The sequence below is a fragment of the Marmota monax genome, unplaced genomic scaffold (genome assembly GCF_021218885.2).
Source record: "Marmota monax isolate L192 unplaced genomic scaffold, Marmota_monax_Labrador192_F-V1.1 WCK01_AAM20220418_F8-fsc00010, whole genome shotgun sequence".
Classification (NCBI taxonomy): Eukaryota; Metazoa; Chordata; class Mammalia; order Rodentia; family Sciuridae; genus Marmota; species Marmota monax.
In genome coordinates, this window is record NW_026692321.1 from 4,227,077 (window position 1) to 4,255,025 (window position 27,949).

The following is a 27,949-nucleotide window of genomic DNA, read 5'->3' on the forward strand; positions in this document are numbered from 1 at the left end:
CATTTTTCAAATTATTTGAGGAATCATTAATTTAAAAAAAAAAAAGCAAATGTCACCTGACCACACCAGTGTAACTCTTGCCATGTGATGGTTTTAACCCTCTGGTGTTCCGTAAAGCGAGGAGAGCATCATGAACAAGTGCAAGCAGATGAGATGGCAGGAGGAGTACTCATTAGCAGTTGCCCTTAGACAACTCACTGACCTCTCAGATTCAGGTCAGAAACCAGACAAGAAGTTAGAAGACATAACTGAAGATCAAAACTCCAAATACAATAGGAACAGGAAATATTTAAGTCACTGAAAAAACTTAAAAATACAAATCTAGGGCAGGTGTGGTGACACACGTCTGTAATCCCTGCAACTCTGGAGGCTCACAAATCGAGGCCAGCCTCAGCAACTTAGTAAGGTCATGGGCAACTTAGCAAGACCCTGTCTCAAAATAAAAAGGGTTGTGGATGTAGCACCTCTGGGTTCATCCCTAGTGCCTGCCCCCTAAGGGGGGAAAAAAACTACAAAAGCAAAATTTTAAATACCAGAAAAAGATTTAAAAACACTTGGGTAAATTAAAAAAAAAAAATACTTGGATAGAAAGACTCAATATCATTAAAATGTTAGTTTCTCCCTAGGTTAATTATAAAGTACATTTAATAGAAATGGCAATAGGTTTAAGAAAAATTAGCTTTAAAATAGAGAAATACAAACACATGAGAATATCCAGGAATTTATAAAGAAGGTAGACTCTCTTTCAGAGAGTACATTTTTTCCATTAAAAATTTATTTTTAATTTTATTGTTGCGTTATAATTACAAATATTAGTGGAATTCATTGTTACATATTGATACATGCAAAAAAACATAATTTGGTCAATAGTAAAGTACATTTTTTAAGAAGCTAGAATGATGAACAGATAGATAAGTGAAATATAACTGGCATTCTACAGACAGCCAAACACAGTGGTATGATATCACGATAGTGGTGTGATATCATGACAGTGGGGTGATATGATCGTGGTGTGATATCATGATGGTGGTATGATATCGTGACAGTGGTGTGATATCATGATACATATATCTTGGGTTTTGCGCACAGTGTCGGGCTCATAGTTCCCTTTCCAAGCAGGCCATGGAAACCAGAAGGTCTCTTTCACAAGGCAGGTCATAAAAACACTACTCTTCCCTGACTTCATTTTGGAGTCAGGCATAAAGAAATTCCTGAAACTACCCTTTTAAAGTAGGTCATGAGAAAGATAAGCAGTCAATCAACAAGTACATGAAAAAATGCTCACCATTTCTAGCAATCAGAGAAATGCAAATTAAAGCCACTCTAAGGTACCATCTCACCCCAGTAAGAAAGGCAGCCATTATGAAGTCAAACAACAACAAGTGCTGGCAAGGATGTGGGGAAAAGGGTACACTTGTACATTGCTCGTGGAATTATAAATTGGTGCAGCCAATTTGGAAATCAGTATGAAGATTCCTCAGAAAGCTGGGAATGGAACCACCATTCGACCCAGCTATTCCCCTTCTAGGACTATTCCCAAAAGACCTAAAAAGAGCATACTACAGGGATACAGCTTCAACAATGTTCATAGCAGCACAATTCACAATAGCTAGACTGTGGAACCAACCTAGATGCCCTTCAATAGATGAATGGATTAAAAAAACGAGGCATATACACAACGGAATATTACTCAGCACTAAAAAATAATAAAATCATGGCATTTGCAGGGAAACAGATGGCATTAGAGCAGATTATGCCAAGAGAGTCAGCCAATCCCTAAAAAACAAATGTCGAATGTCTTCTTTGATATGGGGGGGGGCAACTCAAAACAGAGCAGGGAGGAAGAGCATGAGAAGAAGATTACCATCAAACAGGGATGAGAGGTGGGAGGGAATGGAAGAGAGAAGGGGAATTGCACAGAAGATGGAAGGAGACCCGCACTGTTATACAAAATACATATAAGAGGATGTGAGGCGAAGGGGAGGGGAAAAAAGAGAGAGAGAAAGAAATGAGTTATGGTAGATGGGATAGAGGGAGGAGAGGAGAGGGGAGGGGGATAGGAAGGGGATAGGAAAGGCAGCAGAATACAACAGACACTAGTATGGCAGTATGTATAAACGTGGTGGTATAACCAATGTGGTCCTGCAATCTGTACACGTGGGAATAATAAGAATTCATACCCCATTTGAAACAAATGTATGATATATGATATGTCAAGATCAATGTAAGGTTTTGAGCAACTAATAAATTTCTGATGTTAAAAAAAAAATAAAAATAAAGTAGGTCATGAGATCCTCCTCGTTCCACAGGGGTCCTGTCCCCATTAGCTGAGGGAGGAGTGTGCAGGCAGCTTGCTGTCAGCGCGAGGTCACACCCTTTCTGTCCAAGCCCATTTAGACGCAGTTACCCTTGCTCCAATCATGTCTCCACAGTGAAGTCTCCACAAAGAGCCAGAGGATGGGTTCACAAACTTCTGAGTAGCTGAACCCAAGGAGGTTCTGCGAGGGTGCACACCCAGAGAGGTCCTGAAAGTGCCACACCCTCTCACACGCTTCCCCTGTGCGTCTCTTCATTTGTATCCTCTGCATTATCTTTTATAATAATCCAGTAAATAGAAGTGTTTCCCTGAGTTCTGTGATCCACTCAAGCAAATTAACAGAACTCAAGGAGGAGGTGTGGGAACCCGATTCACAGGGTGGGAGGCACAGGGAAGCCCTACTCTGGGGAGGGCAGCCGAGCTGAGGGCAGAGCGCCTAACGGATGGGCGCTGGCACTACCTCCAGCACATGTGTCAGAACTGAACTGAGTCAGAGGTACCTCGATGGTGTCTCTGTAGGACCAACTACTTGTGGGCTGGTGGGGAGAAGTCCCCATAGCCCTTCTGGCCACAGAAGTCTGTGGTAATCACTGAGGCTTGAGGACAGAGGAGGAAAAACACTCCCTCATGGCAGGATGCAATAATCAGAGTTAAACACAAACAACAAACTTCAAGGAATATTTATAAGTCATATCACCCAGAGCTAATTTCCTTATATATAAAGCTCCTCAATATATAAAGCTAATTTCCTTAATATGTATATATATAATATATACAAATTTTCCTGATATATATAAAGAGAAACACTGTTATGGAAAAATAGGCAGAACACAGGCATGATCTAGTCTCTGAAAGGGAATTACAAATGACTCAGACATTTAAAGAAAACTCTGTAATAAGAGAAATGGAAATTAAAATCAGAATGGCAAAATAAAAAACTTCAAAACCACATGCTATTGTCAAGCATATAAGGAAACCACATTTTTTTTAAGAACTGCCAAAATTTTAGTGTTTAATAATTAAGAGCACAACTGACCAATTTCCAAGATGTGAAGATACCATGTTTGAGAAACTGGGGAGAAAAATTGCTCTAAAACCTCACTATACAGTATGTGGTAAGAACACACTGTAATATAGAACCTGTCCACACTTAGTATTTAGTTGCAAAAAGCCACTCAGTCTTCTCTTGGCTGGAAAAACTATGTTCTGGATTTTAGGGTGATCAGAACCTTCGACTCCTTCATGTGGCAGGTATCTTGTTTTCACCTTCCAGCTCTTCCACCCCAGCCTGTGTCCTGAGGTCTGTTATGTTTTCCTCCAGATCATCAATGCAACTACTCATATCATCAAAAAATTCTTCCAATGATCTGGTTGGACATGGTCTGAAATTCATCTTGCATCTGCTGCAGGAGTGTCTGCACCACCAAGGTGAGGTCCAGCAAGGTCCTGGGATCAGTCTCAGCCATCTCTCCAGTTCCCAGCTTGGCGGCAAGATCTCAGACTGACACCCCACATTTCCATTTGTCCACACAGGAAACCACCACTCTTAAAACACTGGTTGTGCTGGACTTCATGGTGCACACCTGTAATCCCAGTGATTTGGGAGGCCCAGGCAGGAGGATCACAAGTTCAAGGCCAGCCTCAGCAACTCAGCAAGGCCCTGAGCAACTTATCGAGACCCTGTCTCAAAATCAAAATTAAAAATGTCTGGGACGTGGCTCAGTGGTTAAGCACCTCTGGGTTCAATCCCCAATAACAAAAAATAAAACACTGGTAGTGAAGGTTAGGGATGTGGTTCAGTGGTAAAGGGTCTGCCGAGCACGCACTAGGTCCTGGGCTCAATCCCCAACACCACACACCCCCAGATACACACACACACACCACTGGCAGTGAAAGTCTACTTGATACACTGCTGCTAGAGAGCAACTTGGATGCCCGGAGACCGGCATGTTTACACCATGCACGGGGGCAGCACTGAGGCAACAGAACTGGAAACAAGGAGCAGCCCTAAGGACTGGGTAGGAAGAGCTTCCAGACACCTCTTAGCAGCAAGAGAACCCTGGCTCTGTTCATAACCAGGCAGCCACTCACTACAAGAAAAGCAGACCCTCCCCTGGTCCTGTGGCCTCAGCCAATCAGTGCCTACCACTGATTCAGAAAATGTGCCAGTGCTGCATCTGATCAATGAAAAATGAGACTTGAGACCACTGGGAGTGTCCTCACTCAAGACAGGCACTGCCAAGAGCCTGGGCTTTTGCTTGTGGACTTTGCCATATACATGAGACACACGAAATGGGAAAGGCACCTGGGAATAATGAGGAGCAACTTAAGAGGAAGACACATTAAATCAGAATGCACAGATTAAAGAATGCAGTTGTGATGGCATATCTGAGCTACTGATATGAGGGATCCTGGAAGCAGTGTCCCTGCATATCCAGAGAAGGGCTCAGGAAGGTACCCATAGGTGGGGAACAGTGGCTGCTGCACAGAGTCAAGATAGGGACAAAGGGAGACTTATGTTTCATTGTGTTCCGGTCTGTTTATATTTTACAGTACTGGCATTTATCATCTACTCCTAAATAGATGATTTTTTTAAAAAGTGAAACACACTTTAAACAAAGCAGCACCAGGATTTAAGATAGTAATTACCTAATTTTCCTAACACTGAATGTACAATGCTAGTTTTGTCCCACTACATTTTATGCAATTAGCAACTATGTCTTAAAGAACATGAGCATTTGCCGGCAACAATGGCGCACACCTGTAATCTGTGACTTGAGTGACTGAGGCAGGAGGAACACAAGTTTAAAACCAACCATAACACCTAAGGCCCTAAGTAACTCACCAAGACCCTGTCTCAAAATAAAAAATAAATGTCTAGGGGTGCTGGGGTTGTTCTCAGTGGTAGAGCGCTTGCCTCGCACGCTTGAGGCACTGGGTTCAATCCTCAGCACCACATAAAAATAAATAGATTAAAATAAAAATATTATGTCCTTCAACAACTAAAAAAATATTTAAAAAAAAAAAAGAAAAGGTCTGGGCTGGGGATGTGGCTCAAGCAGTAGCGCGCTCGCCTGGCATGCGTGCAGCCCAGGTTCGATCCTCAGCACCACATACAAACAAAGGTACTGTGTCCGCTGATAACTAAAAAATAAATATTAAAATTCTCTCTCTCTCTCTGACTCTCTCTCTTTAAAAAAAAAAAATGTCTGGGGATGTAGCTCAGTAGTTAACAGCCCCTGAGTTTAATCTCCAGTACCAAAAATAAAAAATAATAATGAGCATTTTCAAACATTTCTAGAGACACAGAAAAACAACTTTTCAAGCAAAAAGTAATTAAACTCCACTGTTTATTTAGAAAAATACAAATCAACTTTGGTAATATACAACATTTAAGTCAAGAACTGTGACCTCTCCATTAATAGTACAAAGGAATTCAAACCTACAAATTGGGGACACAGTCTTTATAAATCAGCCCAGTAGATTATGCCAGTCATCTACAGATTGTCCCTCAACAAACCATTCACACTGAACATATCCCGAACTGGATCCCTGCACCTGCCCCACGTCATCCCACCACCAAACCTGCCTCTTTCCTCCTGGGCTCCCTATTTTAATGAGATCACTTCCATTCAGCAACTGGAACCTTTATTCCACAATATTTTAAAACCATCACTTAACTCACTCTCTGGACTATTGGTCTGACTTTCCCTTCAGACTGGGAGCTTCTCAGGGCTCAGGAACAAATTTTATTCATCCAGGCATTCCTACTCATCCCTGAGTGGACTTCCTGGCTCAAGCGTCTGCTTAAAATATCAAGGGGCATCATCTACCAAGAATACAATTTCTATTTATCTTCCATCTTTCTTAAGGCCATAAAGCTCTTAATATCAATTGCTATAATTAGAAACCTGATAACTAGAAATTTTAAACTAAGTATAGTAATCATAAAGATGCACTTACAAATCCCAGCAGCCAGCAACTAGAGAGACGACCAACAGTAACAACTGTGATCTCCAAGTCTCAGGGTGCAGGAGGATCAGCTCTGTGAGCACACAAAGGACAGACCGCATGGCACGCCTCTCAGGACTGCCTGTCTCCTGAACAACAAGGCAACTGCCCAACCTGATCCCACTGTGCGCACCGGCAAAGAACCTCTCCCCCTATACCGGCTGCTCCTCAGACACAACATTCTCTTTTCTTTCTCCCCCATCAGGGGCACAGAAAACTGCAAGGCTAGACCCAGGCATCCCCTAAACAACTCCTCCACACTAAAGCAGATGCCATTAAAACAGCCAGACTCCCAGGGGCTGATCAACTGGCAAATCCCTAAGTATATTCTCAGATCATCCATAGAAACAAAAAAAGCAGAAAGCTTTTCCAAGTGCACTGAACAGAAGCAGAAAGCATGGGATTTAATCAAGACACCACAGATGAAAGGAAGTGTCTTCTATTTATCAGGTTAATGGGGGCTTATCTCATTTTCATCTCAGTCCCAACCAACTATATAAAATACCTATGCACTACGAAGGAATTTATTTAACTCCCTTGTGAAGTTAAAAGGTACTAGATTTACTGCCCTCACAACTGCTATACTGTGGAGCTAAAGTAAGGTAATTTGCTGAAAAAAAATATAATCAAAATCAAAAATAAATAAAGCTCAATATACACACATCCAAAATATCACACAGGACACAGACACAAGGAAGGATGGGTCTGCTTCCCACTCACAGCAATGCCAAACTTGTTCTAGCAAATGAACAACCAAGTAGTTCATCCCTGAACTGGCAATGGGATGAGTACAAGAACAGGTAACCCCTCTTATCAGAAGAGCTGAGGGTGGGAGAGTGTGGATGCTCATTTAAATGTCTCCCAGATGGTCACAAATAACACTAGCAAACAGAAGACATGCTGAAGGGGAAAAGCTGTCTAAGCCATGAAGACTGGAAAAGCACATCTGCTCAGTCCGTCCGCACAGCAGGTACCACTCAGCAATCCGAGGAGAGAACTACTGACACCAACAGCACGGCAAGCTCCAAAATGAGTGAAAGAAGCCAAAAAAAAAAAAAAAAAAAAAACCAGAAGAGTACCTACCGTGCGATCCACTTACATGACTTTCTAGAACATGCAAACTCATCTGTAGGGGAAAAGCCTATCAGTGCTGCCTGGCGCTGAGGGAGGCGGAGGCTCCCAGTAAGGTATGAGGGAGGAGACACCAGTAAGGGACTTAGGAAGCTGGCAGGTGACAGATGTGATTATCATCATTATCGCAGTGGGTGGACACCCATGTCAAACATCACATTTTACACTTTTAATATGCACAGTTCATGGTGTGTCATTTATACCTCCACAGATGTTTTAATTTTACAAACATTTGGCACTGATCATCGCTTGAGTTGAACTGGAAACCTCACAGTGTCACTTTTTTTTAGGGAAGGGTTATTTCATGTCTGGCACAGATCATGCTTTTTGGACCAGCAATTTTGGGAGGAACACAGATGTGCAATGCTTAAATGTATTTCTTCCCATCCATCATTTTCATGATTGAAAAGCTAGAAGCATTTTAGTAAAAATTCCCATCACTTTTCCCAGAGAGTTTCTCTCAGCAACTATCCTCTGGAACTCAATAAATGCAGCCATCAATCCTCAGCTTTAAAATACTTAACTAGACTGCCCATCATAACAAAAATAAACTCTAACTCTTCCGCTGCCCCACAGAACCAGGGCACCCCCACCTCCCTAGTCTCGTGTCCCCTGGCACTGTGTGTCCTCAACTACACGTTGACCTACACACCACACTCACCTCACGCAAGATCAGGGCCTCGCCTACCTGCACCAAGAAGGCACACACACCTCCACCCTCACACCTCTGCCCAAAGGTCCCTCCACAGCTCCAGACGTGAATGCCAAAGCCTCACGCCATCTGCTGTCACCACAGACCCTACTTTGCTGACTTCATAGTTCTTACTCCTATCTAAAATTCTCATATAAACCTCTTTACTCACTTATTATATTTGCTAATACAATTTACTTGTTGGTTCATTCCTGCTATGACTATCAGAAGCATCAGCTTAAGTAAAAACAATGATCTTTTCCCAATTTAACGTGAAATCACTCATCTCTAGGCACCCAACTGTGTAAAAAGCACCAACCTGGGCTAGGTTGTGGCTCAGTGGTAGAGCACTTGCCTAGCACGCGTGAGGCACTGGGTTCGAGTCTCAGCTAAATAAAAAAAAATGTCCATCAATAACTTAAAAAAAATTTAAAAAAAAAAAGCACCCAACCTATTAACAAAAGAAAAAGATCAATTCCAACTCTCATACTAATATCACAAGGCTTCAAATGGTGCTCCTGAAGAACTGAAGTACTCACTCTGCTCCAGAGCTGCCTCATTGTCACCAGATCTCAATTCAATGCAAGGGCAACTTACAGGTGCCTGGCATGGCCCTTTTCATAAGGGATCCTTTTGACTCGAAAGGGTTATCTCCCAATGCCCAGCGTGGAGCCGGACACCTGGCCTTCGGAACACTCGACATTAAACACTGGAATCCAACTGCTCTCATGTAACCATTTTTAATTTCTCACTTTTTCCCAATTTTAAAGTTTTCAGACACTATTACCAAAAGATTAAAATTGGTTACTTTTCTTCTCGATGTCATACTCTCTAAATGATCTGATGACAAATCATTAACATAATCACTGGAATGTACCCTCCAAGAGGATGGGGATATTTAATGGCTTTGGCCTGGCTGCCTGACCCCCCAGCACCTAGTCCCCGACACAGACATGTGCTGTCAAACACCAAAAGCTCATTTACCTCCTGAGATCAACACATTATCCAAAACTTGGGGATACTGCCGATGACATACGTCATCTCTTTCTGGTATTGCTTGAAACTTCAGTAAGCACGTCTCTGGCTTCACACTACACAGCAACGTGTGGTGAGTCCAGGCCAGAGGTCAGTGCCGACGCTGACCCACGGTGCAACCAGCGTGGCTCCCCTTCGCCTCAGGCGTGCTGAGGAGGGAGAAGAACGGGAGTGGTGATGCTGGGTCCCAGAGCACTCCTGACAGCAGCGTCCATTCTAGCCAGGGAGAGCACAGACGGAAGACTGGCACTGCCCCACCATCACACAGCCACACCCCTCCACGGCGACTGCTGTCCAGCCCCACAGAGCTCCATGAAGAGGGCAGGGTCAGCACCATCAAAGGCACTGATCACAAACAACAGGAAAGTGGCTCAGTTGAGAGGTGTTTCAAGTAATTTATACTAATAAAAAGCTAAAGTAGTCAAGTTTGTGAATGATTTAATAAAGATGTCCCCAAAGCACTGCCCTCACCCTCACATTTCCGGGAGAAACAGAGATGCAAGCAGCTTGCAGGGCAAGGCCTAACAAGGTGGAACGGTGGCTTACAGGCATGTCACCTACTGTCACAGCAGACTGACAACACAGATCTGAAGCGAGAAGATAACCATCACCTCATGGACTGTAAATATGAACCCTCACTCCAGCCTTGACCAAGCACCTATGGCACTTAGGACTCTACGCCTTAGTTTCTTAAGGATAGTAAGCACAACCCCTCATCGAGCATGCTTCTAGTCCCCCACCACCATGGCTCGCCAGCCTGGACAGCTGGACAGAAGTAAAACAGGGTCAGAGCCTCTTGAGAGAGGTCCAATACAAGACAAGAAGATAATTCAACAGGCAATTACTTTTTTAAAAATTATAAAATGTTATGCATTATGCTGCCCACACCACCATGGCCTACAATCAAAAAGACACATAATAATAAGTGTTGATAGAATGTGGAGAAATTGGGATCTTCGCACATTGCTAGTGAGAAAGTAAGACAGAACAGGCCACTTTAGAAACCAGCTCCTCAAAATACTAAACACAGAGCTGCCGTTTAACCCAGAAACTCCACTCCCACATACATATGCAAGAACACCTGAAAACTTAAATACACCCAAAAATTTCTACACAAGTGTTATCAGCAGCATTATTCACAATAGCCAAAAGTGGAAACACCCCAATGTTGTTATTTAAGGGTATTCATCTCTCTCACTGAGAAAGAATAAATAAATGTAGAATATCCATATACTGGAATATTATCTGGCAATAATAAGAAATGCATTCTGATACATGCCAAGACATGGAGAACCCCTGAAAACTCTACATTAAGTGGAAGAAGCCAGACACAAAGGCATTTTATGAGACGTCTAGAACAGGCATCTCTGTAGACAGAAAGTACATTAGTAGTGGTCTTTCTTTTCATGATGAAAGTGGTCCAGATTCATCAGTGGTGATAGTTGCACAATTCTGTGAGTATATTAAAACCACTGAATTGTATACCCTTTTTTTTTCTTTTTTCTTTTTTTTTAAACTCCCTGTTGTGGGGAGAGTTAGTTTGCTTTTTTTTTTTTTTAATCAGGGATTGAACCCAGGGGCTCTTTACCACTGATCCACAAACCCAAGACTGAGTCTTGCTAAATTGCTTAGGGCCTCACTAAATTGCTGAGGCTAGCCTCAAACTTTTGATCCTCTTGCCTTAGTCTCCAGATAGCTGGGATTGAACCCCGGAGCACTTAACCACTGAGCCACATTCCCAGCTCTTATTATTTTTTATTTTGAGGCAGGGACTCAATAAGTTGCTTAGGGCCTCACTAAGTTGCAGAGACTGACTCTGAACTTGTGGTCCTCCTGTCTCAGCCTCACAAGCTGCTGGAATTACAGGCAAGCACCACCATGCCCAGAACAAATCATATCTTGATAAAGCCGTTAAAAATCACCATGTGGGGGCTGGTCCTTGCCTGGAATGTGTGAGGCACTGGATTCGATTGTCAGCACCACATAAAATAAATAAACAAACAAACAAACAAACAAATAAATAAACAAAGATATCGTGTCCATCTACAACTAAAAACAATTTTAAAAAAATACACTATGTGGGCTGAGGCTTGGGCTCAGTGGTAGAATGCTCACTTGGCACATGTGAGGCCCTGGTTTCGATCCTCAGCACCTTATAAAAATAAAAAATAAAAATAAAAATAAATAAATATTAGTTTTTTAAAAAGTAATTGCCTGTTGAATTATCTTCTTGTCTTGGACCTCTCTCAAGAGGCTCTGACCCTGTTTTACTTCTGCCCATGTATTACCCTTAAATAATGACTACAGCTTTCAGGAACATGGTGGCACCACCTGTAATTTCAGCTACCTGGGGGACAGAGGGAGGAGGCCAGCAAGTTCAAGGCCAGCCTGGGAAACTTAGCAAGACCATATTCAAAATAACTATTTTACAGGGTTGGGTATTATAACTCAGCACACGAGTTCCTGGCCTCAGTCCTCTCTATCACCAAAAAAAAACTACACACACACCCATAAAATATTTCATAAAATGATCTCTTTTATCAAGATGGAGAGAGACAGTGTGTGTGTCCCCCTCAGCACTCCTCGTCCATGCAGTTACAAAGCACTGTCACATCCCTAGACCCCACGACCACAGGTCCCCCTAGGGCATTTATGCCAGAAATAGGGATTTCTTAGGTGAAAGGTACCAACTCCATAAAAAGCACAGACTGCTGTAATTCACCCAACAGGAATCTGAATTTACTATTATTTATTCGATGAGAATTACGAAATCTGTAATTTAAAATGTTCTAAAAAATAAATTGTCCAGGCCTTGATGGTTTTATTGGAAAATTCTACCAAATATTTAGAAAACAATTAAAACCGATTTTACACACTTTCTTTAAAATAAAAAAAAAAAAAAGGAAAGGATATTTTCCAGTTCAACAAAGGGACGTCCTAGACACAGGGGGACTGAAGAGATTTGAGAAATAAATGCAAACTGTGACGCTGAACTGGACTCGTTTGCTAAAAGGCCTGGCGGGATGAGTGGTAGTATCTGAAAGAGGTCTAAAGATCTGAGGGAGAAATGTATATATTTCCTAATTTCTGATGGTCATCTGGGGGTTATAAAGAATTATTCCCTTGTTTATGGGAAATGCTACAAAAATATTCAGAAGTGATGTGACACCAAGTCAGCAACTTATTTCCAAACAGTTCAGGGGGGAAAAAATTCTCTGAACTATACTTTTAACTTTTCTGTAAATATAACATATTTTAAAGTTAGGAAAATTGTTTTTTAAAAAGACGATACAAGCCAGGCACAGTTGCACACCTGTAATCCCAGCAACTCAGGAGGCTGAAGCAGGAGAATTATAAATTCAAAGCCGGTCTCAGCAACTTAGCAAGGCCCTAAGCAACTTAGTAAGATTCTGTTTCAAAATAAAAATTACAAAGGACTGGGATGTAGCTCAGTGGTTAATGTCTCTGGGTTCAATCCCTGGTACCAAAAACAAGAGACAATACAAGAGCATACCTTTATGATGGACACAAAAAGAAAAATTTGCTACACGAGGTTCAAAAAATTGCAAATGATAAATAAAATGTTATCAATTCATTCACACTTGAATAAGACCTTATTACAATGGAATATTATTCAGCCTCTAAAAAGAAGAAAATTCAAGTTCATATGACAACATGATACATATGATAAACTTTGAGGCATCATGCTACTGAAATAGTCAGAAAAAGACAAACTATAGGTTTCCACTTAAATGCAGTATCTAGAATAGTCAATTTCATAAAAATAGGAAGTACAACAGTGGTTCCCAGGGGCTGGGGTGGAGGAAATGGGCAGCTATTCAATGAACATGCAATTTCAGTTTTGCAAAATGCAAGTTGTGGAGATCAGGTGCACTGCACTCATCACTGCTGAACTGTATGCTGAAAATGGCAAAGATGAGAAACTGTCATTTTTACCACACACACATGCACATCTGTGGTTTGAAGAAAAGCAAAGAATTGACACGTACCCTATCTCCAAGCTGCTCCTCTCTGGAACAAGGGTCTAGAAGGGGCACACAAAGTCGGAAGAGGTTTTCCTAAGCCAGAGAGACGGGCACAGTTTTTTCATCACCCTCTATGTACACAATGCTTGTAGATATTCTGCAAAATTGAATATATATATGTGTGTGTGTGTGTAGTTGATAGACCTTTATTTTATTTATGTATACACAGTGCTGACAATCAAATCCAGTGCCTCACACATGCCAGGCAAGTACGCTACCGCTGAGCCACAGCCCCAGCCACTGCAAAACTTTCTTAAAATCAACTCCCCAGAAAAGGGATGATGGGCCAGTACAAACTCTCTAAAAATAAATAGAGTTTGGGGGGAAAGAAAAGGAAAGACCCATAAATTCCTCTAATAATATTAACTTAAAATTTTATTTTCTAAAAATAAGGGCTGGGGATGTGTCTCAAGCAGTAGCATGCTCGCCTGGCATGCATGCGGCCCGGGTTCGATCTTCAGCACCACATACAAAGATGTTGTGTTCGCCGAAAACTAAAAAATAAATAAATAAATATTTAAAAAAATAAAAAATAAATAAAGTTAATAGGTCTGCTTCTATGTAGCAATTTAAAATTTAAGTTCTCAATGGTTATGGTCAAACATAATATCATTTTTCAAAACTGCCATATATGTTAAAGTCCTATTATGTAGCCAAATAATATAAATGTTATAGTCTCCCCATCTTCATCATCACAATGAGAGACTTCAAGACAGAAAGCCAGCCCTCCCCAGGGGACAAGGGAGAAGGCAAAGTAGAAGGACACAGGCAGAGGCGCCAAGACTGGCTTCCACCTGGACAAGCATGAAAGCTAGAGCCGTCACCACCCGCATCTAGGGAAGCCCCTGCTCCTGACTGATTACCCTCTGGAAAGAAGGAGACAAGAGGCACTGGTACGCGGCTGTCCCCAAGGCCAGACACACACTGCTCCTTGGGGAAGAAACGGACACTGCCTCTTTCCCAGTAGTTTTGAAGTATCTAAATCAAACTAAATTGTCCACTGCTCAACTTGCTATACTAGCCGGGACTCAAAATCATACAGAGAGGCCACCAATGCTGATTAAAAGGTTATCTATATTGTTTCTCATCGTGTTTATTAACATTTGTGTGATGTCAGTCTTTTTCATCACTCTGACCAAATTATGCCTGGGCACTTTATTCTACCAAACCAAATCCGTAGCCTGAAAGCACAATGGAATTATTTAAAGATACAATGTGTAACCCCCAAATTGAATCTTGAGCCCTGCCACATACCCTGAGGTCAGATTCAGTCTTCAATGGCCTACACAATATTTCTACTGCAGTTTAATACAACCCCAAACACATGCCCAAACTGTAGAAAAACCTCAGACAAACCCAGCGTGAGGGACATTCGGCAACATCCCTCAAAACTGTCACAGAGAAAGCCTAAGGAACTGTCACCATCTAGAGGAACCTAAGGAGACAAGAAGACTCAATGCAATGGCAACAGCAAAGGATCCTGGAACACAAAAAGGATCCTGTTACAGGCTAAGGGTCTGTGTTCCCCAAAGCTCTCTGCTGAAGCCCCAATCCCAATGAACCACCCAGCCAGGTGCAGGGGTGCACACCTGTGATCCCGTCACTCAGCAGGCTCAGGACAGAGCAGCACAAGTCCACCAACAGCCCAGGCAACTTGGCAAAAAACGTCCCAGAATAAATTTTTTTTAAAAGGAGCTGGAAATGTGGTTCAGTGGTAGAGTCCTTATTTAGCAAGCACAAGGCCCGGGGTTCAATTCCCAGCAGCCCCACCCCAACCCACCAAAAAGAAATAAAGAAATCTAAACAAAGTATACAGTTTGGTTAGTAATGTACCAACACTGGTTCAGTAGTTGTGGTAAATGACCATACTAATGTAACATAGTAACAAAAGGGTTACGTCAGAGGACTACTATGGGAATTCTCTGTACTATCTTCACAACTTTGTGTGAAGTAAAATCATTCTAAAATAAAGGGTTTATTCTAAAATAAAGTACAATGGTTTCCCGTCGTATTCAGATTATACCCAAATGTAAAAGAGATCCTGCCAGTTTCTTTTCAACTCATCGTCTAATGCTGCACTGTTCTCACCTGGGTCTACCACATTTTCTTTCACAAGGTTTTCAGAGGACATGGGTAACAAGCACATGCGTTTGTGAGTATTGTTCAAACTGTACATGGAGGCTCTGTGCATTCCACCACATAGAAATTAAAGTTCAACATTTTTTAAACACATAATTGCCAAAAAGAAAGCTTTGATGACATTAGCCAAGCTCAGTGCCCAAACCTGTAACACGCGCCTTGGGAGACTGAGGAAGGAGGATACAAAGTTTGAGGTCAGCCTCAGCAACTTAGCAAGGCCCTAAGCAACTTAGCAAGACCCTGCTTCAAAGTAAAAAATAGAAAGGATTGGGGATGTGGCTCAGTGGTTAGGCACCCCTGGGGTTTTGGGAACCCCCGCCCCCTGCAAAAAAAAAGTTCAACATAAACATTACTCTAGAACATGGTGGCTTAAGATAATAACAACATTTCTTTTGCTCTAAAAATCTGCATTTGGGGCAAGGTTCAATAGAGACAACCAGGGCTGGGGATGTGGCTCAAGCGGTAGCGCGCTCGCCCGGCATGCGTGTGGCCCGGGTTTGATCCTCAGCACCACATACAAACAAAGATGTTGTGTCCACTGATAACTAAATATTAAAAAAATTAAAAAAAAAATAGAGACAACCAACTGGAGCTCTACTTGGCATGAGGGACTGGAATTCTCTAAAGGCTCAGTCATCACCTGTCAAATGGTTAATGATAGGAGGAAGTCTCTCAAAGACATGGGTAATACAACAGAACATGTTGTGACAGAATTTATCCAAAAGGTCCAACATCTAACAAATAAAGAATTCCAAAAAAAAACAAAGAAAGAAGAAAATATTTAAAAAAAAAAAATCAGCAAATTTCCCAGAACTAAAGAGCATGAATCTTTGCATTGCAAAAATTTACCAAGTTATCCATATAGACACAATAACATGCAGTGCAAGATAAACAGAAGAACTTAAGTAATCTTCGAGAACAATCAGATCAACTACAAAGCCACGAAAACTAGACTAGCATCACACTTCCAGCAGCATGATGTAAAGTAATGGCACAACCCTACGTTACACCGGGAGTCACTGACAACCTGCAGTTCCGTGATGACATCTCCAAACACTTAAGACTGAAATTTACTTAGAAAGTTTAATTTCTTAGGAAGTTATTTAGACATATGCTTCAGCAAAACAGAAGTCTAACCAAAGAAGGAATGGCACAGGATTCAGAAAATAAAGCATTTTGTTCCTGTACACAGTCAGAACAAGTAGAGACTGCAGTCAGCAGAGCAGAAGTGCAACCAGTCCAGAGGGGAAGAGAGGGAGCCCCTCCTGAAGGGAGTTGCCCAAGGGAGAAAAGTAAGGACTGAAAGTACTGACAGAACTTTCCTCCTACGGATTTGAATTCAAGATTTAAGTTGGCAAAATACTTTCCCAATTTCTACAATGGAAATTGTTAATTTTGTAACAAAAAAAAAATTTATAAAGAAAAATTTAAAATAGCAAGTTTAAGGGTCAGAAAATTACATAGAAAAGGTTTTTAAATCTGTTTATTTGCCTAAAACTAAGTCTGTGGAAATTAATTCCCTCCCAAAAGAGAAACAGTGATCATTAAAATCTTACACTTCCCAGCCTAAACAAAGGCAATAACTTTTCTTTTTGCCTGCTTATATTATCAGTTTTTAAAAGTTCCATTCTGCATTCTAGAATAAGTAGTTTATAAAACCAACACATAATTCTAAAAAAAAAAGTGAGTCTTTTATTAACATCTAACTCAGAAACCCACAAAATATACTTTTCATTATATGTTTTTGCTCATTTCAAAAATAAGTACCTATCGGGCTGGGGTTGTGGCTCAGTGGCAGAGTCTTGCTTAGCACGCCCAAGTTTGATCCTCAGCACCACATAAAAATAAATAAATAAAATAAAGGTATTGCATCCAACTACAACTTAAAATTGATATTAAAAAAATAAGCACCTATCAACATATATGCACACACTGGAATAAGAGCCTCACAGCAAACGTGTCCTCGATCCAAGTTCTGGCCTAGGGCCTGCCACTCACCAGCTGCCCATCAGGCAGATGGGCCACTGCTGTCAAATCCGTAACAAAAACTATATAGTATCGTTTGAGGACTAATGGAGCAATCAGGACACAGGAGGAGCCAACGTACGCCTGCACAGTGCAGGCACTCACTAAGTGGAAATTATTTCATATAATTTCCCCTCATTCTAAAAGGATGACAAATAGTAACTGCCATTTATTAAGCAGTTACGATGGCTTCCATTAATCGAAAATACTCTTGCTTCCCTGGAAAAATACTATTTTTCATATGAGGAAAGTTTTCATTTTAAAAGCAAGGAAACAAAAAAATCAGAAAAATCAAATAATTTTCTATAGTCACACAGCATGGGAGCCAGAATTTTAAGCTCCAAAGACCATGCTTAGTCCACTACTCTAACCCCTTAAGCATATGCAATTAATTCAAAAGTTTTGGGAAAAAAATTATTGGGGGGGGGGGATTAGTGTTTTCCAAAATACAAGTGCTCTTTCTGGAATCAGAAGATTTAAATGGCCTAGCATTGTTCACTACTGGTAAGGTCGCCCAGAGGTCAGAAAAGCTGCCTGGCAGGAGACACCATCCACAGTGATGGTGGTAAGCATCATCAGCTACAATCTGCCTCTCACCAGGCACGGTGGGAACACACAGGGTGTGGCAGGGCTGCATAACCTGCAAAACACACTGCTGGGAGGACAACAAGGACGCCCATCAGGAGGAACGGGAGTCGGCTACTGCTGGCTGTAAGTGATCTGATGTGGAACTGGGACCTGCACCTTAAATGTCAGGCGTAGAAGGTGGGGTTATTCTCCACCAAGAATTCACTTGCTGTTTACATGCAGACCTCTCCAAAATGAGCTTCACTGTATTTATTCAATATTAATTCCTCCTACTTTGTCATTGCTTTTTTAAAAAAATAATTTAGATGTTGATGATGTTTATTTTATTCACTTATTTATATGTGGTGCTGAGAATCGAACCCAGCGCCTCACACATGCTAAGCAAGTGCCCTGCAATGAGCCCCAGCCCAGCCCTGTCATTGCTTTTCAATTAGAAAATGCACTCTAATATTAACATCTGTAAATATTCCATCACTCAGCAGGACCTGACTTCTTCTCCACTACCTATTAATGCAGAGAAAAGAAATGCAGTAAAATATAGATCAAAGGAAATATTCAGGGTGTGTTATTTTGTGTAGCTTGGTTCTTGGATTAAGCAGAACTATTTTAATTACTACTGTTAGAAACTTTAAGTGTGGATGTATTAGTCCACATTCTTTTTCTTGGTACTTACTTTTTCGTATCCTGTCCTTGAACTAGGAAGAATTTAAAGCAGATTTCTTTTTTTGACTCTAAAATCCACCTCCTTTCCACAATGCCATGGTTCTCAAGCCATTACTTATCCACTAACAAGCCAACACTACCGGCTCATCCAGTGCTGGAGAGTCAGGGGACAGTGACTAGCTCCTCCCCCAAGGGGCTTCTATCTAGTCTAAGGAGTAAGCTGTAAAATAACATCACAGTTCTGAGTGACAGCACTAAGTAGTGACGTGCGCAGTGTCGACATGACAGAAAGCCCAGTAGCCACTCAGCACTTACACACCCCACCTTTTGCGCAGAGCGGTATCGACTCCCCACCATGGTCAGTACTGCTTTTTAGGGAGCACTCCCATTCCCTGGACCCTGGGCGTCCTCCAGGGTGCTCTGGCTTTCTGTGACATGCCAGCCTGCATGGGACGATCCCTCTGCAGGTGAGAACACAGGACACAGGTTCTACATCTGAGTGTTCAAGTAGCAGCCAGATGACTGACAACCAGCCGGCCCACAGCAGATTCTGTTTCCCAGGAGCAGTGCTTTACAAAGGAGCAACAAGGTGGCCACAGTGATGTCTGCAAAGTGCTCCCTCACACTAGGCCCTGTCCAGGAGAAGCCAGGCCCTTAGCCTCACACAGCTGGGAAGTGTGGCAAGGGGAATGTAAGCCGACTCCTGAACCCTGACCTCAGTCACCACAATCTTAACACAGGAAACACGTTTTAATTAGCTACCTCATCTACTCCGGCCCACTTCACCCTCTCTGAAATTCAAAGCCTAGCACAAAGCCAGGCGACCCATCCATCTTTACTGAAAGAGTGAGCCTGCCCTTTCTTTACTTTGCAAACACTCTCCTAATCTAGCATGGAGCCAGTACTGAGCTGGGCACAGTGGCACTCAGCCGTATTCCCAGAGGCTTGGGAGGCTGAAGCAGGAGGATCTTGTTTGAGGCCAGCCTGCGTAACTTAAGACTGTATCAAAATTTTAAAAAGGGCTGGGAATGCAACTCAGTGGTAGAGAGCCTGTGGGTTCAATCCCTGGGGGACAGTGGTGGTGGGGGCTTGTTCACACTTTCTCTTTAGGATACCAAGAAAATTTATTCTTGAGGCCTGCCCTGATCTTCCTTTGTAACAGAACTGTAACTGGGCAAGGCTCCCAGCCACCGTCCCACTTCTACCCCAATCCATCTCCTTGCAGTGACCTCTACCATATGACAAAGCTCTCGCAAAAGAAACGTGAGTGGAAGTGATAGTGTATGTGCTAACCTACGACAATCTCTGCCCTTATCAGGAAGCTGAAACCCTCCTGTCCCCCAGTCCCCCAGCACTCCTGCAGCCTGTGAACCTGTCGGTGATTTGAAAATTAACAGATACCAACCCAACTCTGTGGTAGAGCCCAGACTTTTTATTTTTACTTTACATTTTTAACTGATACATAGAAACAAAAATATGTACACATCCATGGGGTACCATGTGATGTTCCAATACATGTACACATTGTGTAATGTTTAAATCAGACTAAATATATCTATTTCATTTACCATTTCTTTACAGTGAAACATTCAAAATTCTTTCATCTAGCCTCTTGAAATATATAGATCATTATCATTATCTACAGTCACCCCACTGTGCAATAGCCCACCAGACTACCACCAGGATCTACTACAAATCAGCATCCACTAATCAACCTCTGCCCACCACTCCCATCTACCTAACCTCCTCCTTAGTCTCTGGTAACCACCATTCTACTCTCAACTTCTAGGTCAATACTTTGAGATTCCACATGGTTGAGGTAAGTGATACATGTGTCTTTCAATGCCTGGCTTCTTTCATGTAAAATAATGTCCTCCAGTCCCACCCACTGGTTGCAGACAACAAAACTTGATTCCATTTTATGGCTGAATAATATTCCCTCATGTGTGTGTACATTTTCTTTATCCATTCATGGGCTGACAGACATTTGGGTTGTTTCCATTTCTTGGATACTGTGCTGCTGAGTGCTGCAATACTCATGGTATTGTAGGTGTCTCTTCAGCATTTTCTTGGGATGGGTGCCCAGTGGTGGTACTGCAGGATCATATGGTAATTCTCAACATCAGTAATCATTAGGGAAATGCAAATCAAAATGCAAAAAGCCCACTGTCCTAAGTGAGCGAGCCTCAACCAGGCTGCTAGGGATGAGACCTCAAGTTACAAAGCCACAGGCTAGAGGCACACAGGTCTCTAGAGTATAGCCAGGTGGAGCGGAGTTACCCACACTGTGGACTGTTTACATCAAAACTGTTATGGGGAGGGGGGGGCGCAAAACGTCTATCATCTTTAAGTAGCTGGATTAATGTTGGGACTCTGTCACAGCAGCCTTATCCAAACTCATCCCAACACATCTGTCTTCTAACACTCATTGATACACTATAAATATCTGTTAGTCTTCCCATCCCACTAGACTAGAAGCTAAAGGGCCAGAGAGCACTTGTTCATCTTTTTCTCTCCAGGAGCTACTAAAACCCCTTGGTAATTCTCAACATCTGAAATGATACCAAAAAATAAATAATACTAAACCCATCACTTTCCTTTTAAACAAAAATGTTCTAAAATCACCAACATTCATTAAAAACAAAACTCTCCAAATCTACAAGTCCCAGAATAATGCCAACTTGCCAAATTTTGTCCTCTGTACTACAGAGCCTACATGATGTCAAATTTCAGAGAAAGGTCTTGATTTTATAATCGTCCATCTTTCCCAATATGTTAACTGACAGTAACACACAAAACAGTTGCGTGTCCTCTTCTACCCACGCCCTGCACCCACTGATTACAGGTGGCATAAAAAACAATGGACCTGCCTGCTAACCCATGTGACCAACCTAGTCAGGACACACTGACCTGCACTGCCTTTCTCCTTTGTTTTGCATCTACCAGATCTGGAGGTGGGGACAAAATGAAGTCACCTAATATTTTCATCATTTTCTAGAAGTTCCTACTTGCAATAAAATAGAAAAAGGAAAACAATCCAAGACCAGCCTTCTGTACTATTCTAGTTTAATCTTTGTACCAACATCCTTTTATTTTTAATATTCCAAGTAGGATTTTTTAATCTCCTCAAGTATTTCCTACCCACTGCTATATTCCTTTAAAAAAATTATAGATCACTTTACAGTCCTATGAAGTAAAACTCTCAATCTATGCCAAAAACATTCTTGGAACTTCATATTTCTCCATAAATTTATATTTCCTATATCTTAGAAAGAGACAGGCTTTATAAACGAATCTCTCCAATCCAAATCAAAAATTCAACTACATACAATTTAACAATACTCAAACCCCACTGTTCAACTTTGATTAGTGTTATCAGAATCTCCATCCAGGTTTAATGGAAAGCTGAAGTTCGATGTTTTGATGCCAAGTTATTACGTAGATTTACAACATTTCCCAAGAATAAAAGGAAAAGATCTATGCAGCCTGATCGCACAGGAAATGCACAGGGACTACAATTATGGCACCTAGAATTTTAATTTTCTCCTATGGTTCGCTCCCTTGACTATCTCTAGGATACTAAGTACTAGATAGGGTACCTCCAACCTGATCTCTGCCCTCATCCTCTTGGCTCTATTCATGCACCAAAAATCTTTGTCACTTCTATTCTTGGGACGTAGCTAATACGAACAGCTGTGCAGTTCTACTGTTAGAAAAGGCAAAGGCAGGCTCACGGTCATCGTGAAGCAGACTACAGATTAAAGTTAAACCCCAAAGCTAAGTAGCTATCACATGATAAAACACTCTGGCCAAAGAGTTAAGAAAACTGGAAAAACTGATGGGGTTTATAAAACAATCAATCTTTTTTTTTTTCTTTTTCTTTTCTTTTTTGAGACAGGTATCACTACGTTGCCCAGGCTTGTCTCCAACTCTCAATGACTCTGCCTCAGTCTCCTGGGTAGCTGGGACCACGGGCGTGCACCACCACTCACACTGTAAGACAATCTAGACCTTTCCGAGTTATTTTATTATTCCCCACTAGCCAGACTTGTTTTTTCAAAATGCTACACTCCATAAAATAGCCTTTACAATGTATACCAGTTAACAATTGTAATACTGAATCTTCAAAAAGAATAAAATAATAGTAGTGTAAAATTCCAGCTTTTCACTGTAATGGGGTATTAACCTTTGAGATTATGCTAAGGACGTGACCCTCTCCAAATGAAAAGAGCCAGATAAAATGTAATCTGAATTTTTTGGATGAAAAAGGATGAAATGATCAAATGATAAAATAAAAAAATGTCATTGTCAGCTACTTGCTTGAAATGTCTTCTGAACCCTTGTTGGTCCTACTTGCCCTGCTCTGGTTATAATCTAGAAAGTTTCAGAGCAGAACACTGTACTTCAGAGTGGACTGACCACCATCAACTCTAATAGAACCTGCTACCTAACTCTTGGTTGGGAGATCTGCCTAGATGTGGGCTCAAAAAGAAAAAACTTGAAGTTTTTTTCCAGAATTTAAAAAATCGTATTTCCATTAAAAAATCTAGATTCGAGCTTCCTTTGAAAAATGAACTTGGGCAGCAGCAAGCCAACATCCTCTTTATGGCGATCAGTGGAAAAGCAAGCAGAGGCTTTCCCTTCAGACTGCACGTAGCTTCCAGATGGTCGTGCTGTGCAGGACTCAGAAAACGAGGCACCAATATTAACACTCATTTATGTACCTTGTCTGGTACCCTCTAGGCGTCTAGAGGGTACTAGGGGATGGAAATGGCATTAGCTACTTCATCTAACCCCATGACCTGGTCAGCTAAGCTACACCTTAAATAAACAGACTGCTAAGGTTCACTATTAAGATGTATTGCTAGTTTCAGGCAATTTTCTATCTATAGTTAATTTCTAGAACATAATTGCATGTATCAATATTTATCTTGATTAAATGAGATGTGTTCTATTCAATCACCATCTACTGAACACCCAGTAGACAGGTGGTTTTGAAACTAATGGTTTTGCAAAAGGTGGAGTACCTCTCTCTCCACTCAGTATCCACAAGGAAGTATCATCTGGATATCTATCATGTATGCAGTATATTCTACCTACAATTTAGTTCAAAAAGAAAATTAAACGAGTCTGAATCTTTTGTTTGTTTGCATAAGCAAGCAGTTACTTTAGCATACATGTAACTGAACAACTTAAACACACCTAAAATGTTTATGTTTAATATATATTATTTATAACTCTAACTTTCCACAAACATCTACTCTGGCCCAAAAGGACCTCCAAAAACTAAAAAACTTTCTATAGAATTACAGATTAAAGCAGGAGGTACGTTATGTCTTTATCTCATGTCTTGACAGGAGCAAGGCAAACTGATCAGAAGAGGGTGGTCTCTCTGATTGGCAGCTGGCCAGTCCCCTGGCTTTCTTCTCTCAAGGACATCAGTTCACCTGCCTTTGAGCTGGTCTGGGAGGATCCGCTGAGGAATCACTCACCTGATGGGGGCCAAGAGTCAGGCCTGCCCTGGACTAGATGGGAGACTTGGAGGATGAGGAGGACGTGGTGGATTTGAGAGTGGGGAAGATATGCCAAAGGAGTCCTTTTTGAAGTGGCAGTCCTTTGTTCTTTACAGATAAAGACAACTGTGTGATCAGAGGGCTTCTTTTGTTTGAATCTCTTGATTAAAACGCTGATAAAGCTTCCCTTTCCAGCCACTGTGATCACTTAGCTGCAACTACTGACTTACCTCAAGAGTTACCTTCATTTCTTTTTTGAACAATCAGTCACACACCCCAAAATTTCTCAATGTTTGCATATCTTTGGCTTCCCAGGAAACTAACAGAAGAAAATTAAGTCAGCCAAAAAGGTTTATACCACTGGCTTCTCCCTCAGAGATCTGCTGTGCGTCTGTCCTTCAGGAAGCCTGACCAACCAGGGCCTCTGAGCGCTGAGCAACACACAGCCAGCAAGAGGCTCCATCAGCCCAGCGGCTCCTGGCCAGTGAAGTGGGGCTCCTTGTTCTCAGTCCCAACCTGCCTTCCAGCCCAGAAGGGCATGGGTGCCAGGGGAAGCCAGGGAAGCCCCAGATGCAACAGGAATGTCCCTAGCCGCTCCGTCTCCCTGAGCAGGATTCTTTTCCATCTGACCTGAGCTGCAGTGTTCTAGTTTACACTCACCTCATGGGACCACAGTCACTTTCCTCAGTGTCCCCTTGTCTAGCACACTGCCAGCTGTTAGGGTCTGTAAACAAGTCAAGATGGCGCCTGGCATTTTGCCAGAGGGAGTGGTTTGTGAAGTAACGCCAGCGAGCCATGAAGTGTGCAGATTCCTTATTGGTTGACTGCTGTATGGAGTTTATGTTAATTAGATAAGCTGTGTGGAATGTATCTATACCCCTCCTGTCCTACAATAAACGGCTCCCACTCCTGCTTATCAATGTACACAAGTTGCTCGTCACCCCCCCATCCCCCGTTATTTTGCTGCAGCCGGACTGCGGCAGCCAGCCATGCTAGACACTCAAATACTTGTCAAATATATGACTGAGAAGACTCCAGTAGACCCCTCATGAACTGAGGACTGGGCTAAGGTCAGATACAATTTTGTGGCCTCCAGCCCCTGCAAGAGAATCACAGTCGTCAGTAATCCCCAGCCCACACTCAGCCTCTGCCTCTTTACCTCTGCAGTGCTAACCTCAACCCTGCGAAGTGGGCCCTACTACACGCCCCATTTTATACACCAGGAAACTGTAGCTAGCTAACAAAGGATCAGCAACTTGCCAAAGCACAAAGCTAACAAGTGACAATCAGAATCTGAGCCAGTCTCTGCCCTTCATCACATTAGTGCCACTTCCTCCAAACATACCCCAAGCCAAGTCCCGAGCAGAGGGATACAAAGGGTCCTATTCTTAAGAAATTTATAGCATGGTAAGGAGACTTGTTGAGTAAGCAAAAAAACAAATGTTGCTGGCACAGTGGCAAGCACCTGTGATCCCAGCTACTCAGGAGGCTGAGGCAGGAAGACCACAAGGTCGAGGCCAGCCTCAGCAACTTAGTAAGGCTCTGCCTCAAAACTAAAAAGGACGGGGGATGTAGTTCAGTGGTAGACCATCCCTTGGTTCAATCCCAAGTACCACAAAAATAAATATATAATTGTTTTAATTCTTTAAAGGACTGGAGATATAGCTCAGGGTAGAAATGCCCCTGGATTCAATCCCCAGTATTGGAGGGGAAAAACTAATTAAATGATCCAGATGTCATCAGAGCTCATTAAGATGGGAAAAGGACCTGAGGTCACTGCTCTGAAGGCCCTGACCAAAAACGGAAGTCTGGTAGCCTGGAGAGGTAAGGAGAATCCTTGTACACTGCTTCCTAGAGTCAGAAGGAAATCCACATTTAACTAGGAGCCTTGGAAAGGAGCAAGAAGCCCACAAGAATACTCCCCAAAACTCCTTGCTAGGAAAGGCAGCTCTGGCTGGCCCTGGGCTTTTAATGGCAGAAACAAGAAGGGCTGAGAGTCCACGGCTGTGGAGCGGGCAGGACTGCAGCTCTCTCTTCTCTCAGCGCGTCTCGCAGACCTGGCCTCATTGCAGAAATGCCACACAGGATGTAAGAGACAGCTCTCTGCAAAGGATCCAAGGTGTCAGACCACCAGGGACGCGCTCAGCCCAAGGTAGCAGCACTGCACACACTTGGAGTACGCATGTTGCACACACAGACAGATCACACACACAAGAAGCCCCAAATGGGAAGCCAATGGTTGAAAAAGGAGAAGACATGTCTTAAAAGCTTCAACAGGAAGGCAGTCTTTAGCCGAATATTGGAAAAAATCTGCCAGGCCAAAATGGGGGAAGGGGATGTCACAAAGAGTTAAGAGAGGAAACTGTACATAACTGAGAATGCAAGAATACCCCAGAGCAGCAGGCAAGCAGTCACACTCCGCTCATGCGTGGCTTTGGGCAATCTACTCGGCCTCTCTGGAGAGAGAGGGAGCATCACCAAGGCCCTTCAGGGCAGCGCTTCATATTCTCAAAAACAAGCTCACAGTGAGACTGGATGGAGTGAGCCTCTCCCAAGGCAGGCAGGCCTCTCACTGGCATCCCAATCCTAGGCTTTCCACGGCTTCTATGTATGGGCTGGTGGAAAAAGTCACACAGGATACAGTAATAGGACTGAAAAACGCGTACATTATTAAACAAAAATCTTATCCCATTTCAGGGCTACACTGCTTAGAAAGGAGTACATTATGAATTTATTTTTCCTAAATCTTGTGATATTGTCAACCACACCATTACACCTGGGGAGTGTCGTACCTGGGGTGTTACATGCAAACATGATTAAAAAAATACATGGGCAGGGGGTAGAGGGAGCAGTGCTGGGGATTACCCAGGGCTTCATGCATGCTAGGTCAATGCTCAAGCACTGAGCTACAACCCCAACCCCACATCATATTTTTATAACTTTTTTTGGGGGGGGTACCCAGGATTGAACTCAGGGGCACCTGACCACTGAGCCACATCCCCAGCCCTATTTTGTAATTTATTTAGAGACAGGGTCTCACTGAGTTGCTTAGTGCCTCACTGTTGCTGAGGCTGGCTTTGAACTCACGATCCTCCTGCCTCTACCTCCCAAGCCACTGGGATTATAGGCATGCAGCACCATGCCCAGTTTTTATAACCTTTTAATAATATGAAGAGCCTAAGATATTTGGCCCTAGCCTCTAATGGTGGTGGGGAGTGGAAAGGAGGTGAGGGTTCCCTGGCCCTCACTTAGTCCATCTGGGTAGAGCCAGGGAAGGTATGTTTTTAATAACAATACCAAATGGCTTTTGATACAAGTCATCCCAGAGTCACTTCAGGAAAAACAGCAACAGGCAACATGGACACGGTGCAGAGTTGTGAGCAAGGAAGTGACTGAGGAGTGCTGTGTTTCTCAATATCTGTCACCGGATTTGGCTATTAATGCCGGAGACAGAAGCCTGATAGGGACGGTTTTCAGGGTGAATGGAAATTAGGAAAATGAAAATAGCAAGAGTCACCTACTCTTTCAAACAACATGACTGAGGAGAGAGAATGAGGATGTGCATAAAAGAACATGATAGCAGGATTTTTAGTTGCATTTATCAAGGAGAGAAATGAATAACACTGAAGCAACACAGTTCTGGCTCGTATATAAATTCCCCTCCAGGTCTAATCTCTGCTGTGCCCCCAAAGCATCAACACCGAGTCCTCAGAAGGAGACACCAGCAAGAAACCAAAGGTCAGGAGGAGAGACAGATGTGCCACGGTCCCTCAGGCTCAGTGCAGGTTGG

The 27,949-nt window shown here is 42.4% G+C and overlaps 1 protein-coding gene and 1 pseudogene across 5 annotated transcripts in view; both read right to left on the minus strand.

Moving 5' to 3' along the window:
• The window catches only part of Mboat2 (membrane bound O-acyltransferase domain containing 2), a 130,887-nt gene that overhangs the window by 97,376 nt on the left and 5,562 nt on the right, over nt 1-27,949 (minus strand). The window contains exon 1 of one of the 5 annotated variants that reach the window (XM_058578349.1): nt 13,196-16,118. The exons of 3 other annotated variants lie outside the window; for them this stretch is intronic. The gene's annotated coding sequence lies outside the window, so the exon portion shown is untranslated. Of the gene's footprint in view, nt 1-13,195; nt 16,119-27,949 lie in introns of those variants that run through there. One more of the 5 variants, XM_058578350.1, reaches the window with a different exon arrangement.
• On the minus strand, nt 3,540-8,518 carry LOC131424085 (heat shock factor-binding protein 1-like; annotated as a pseudogene).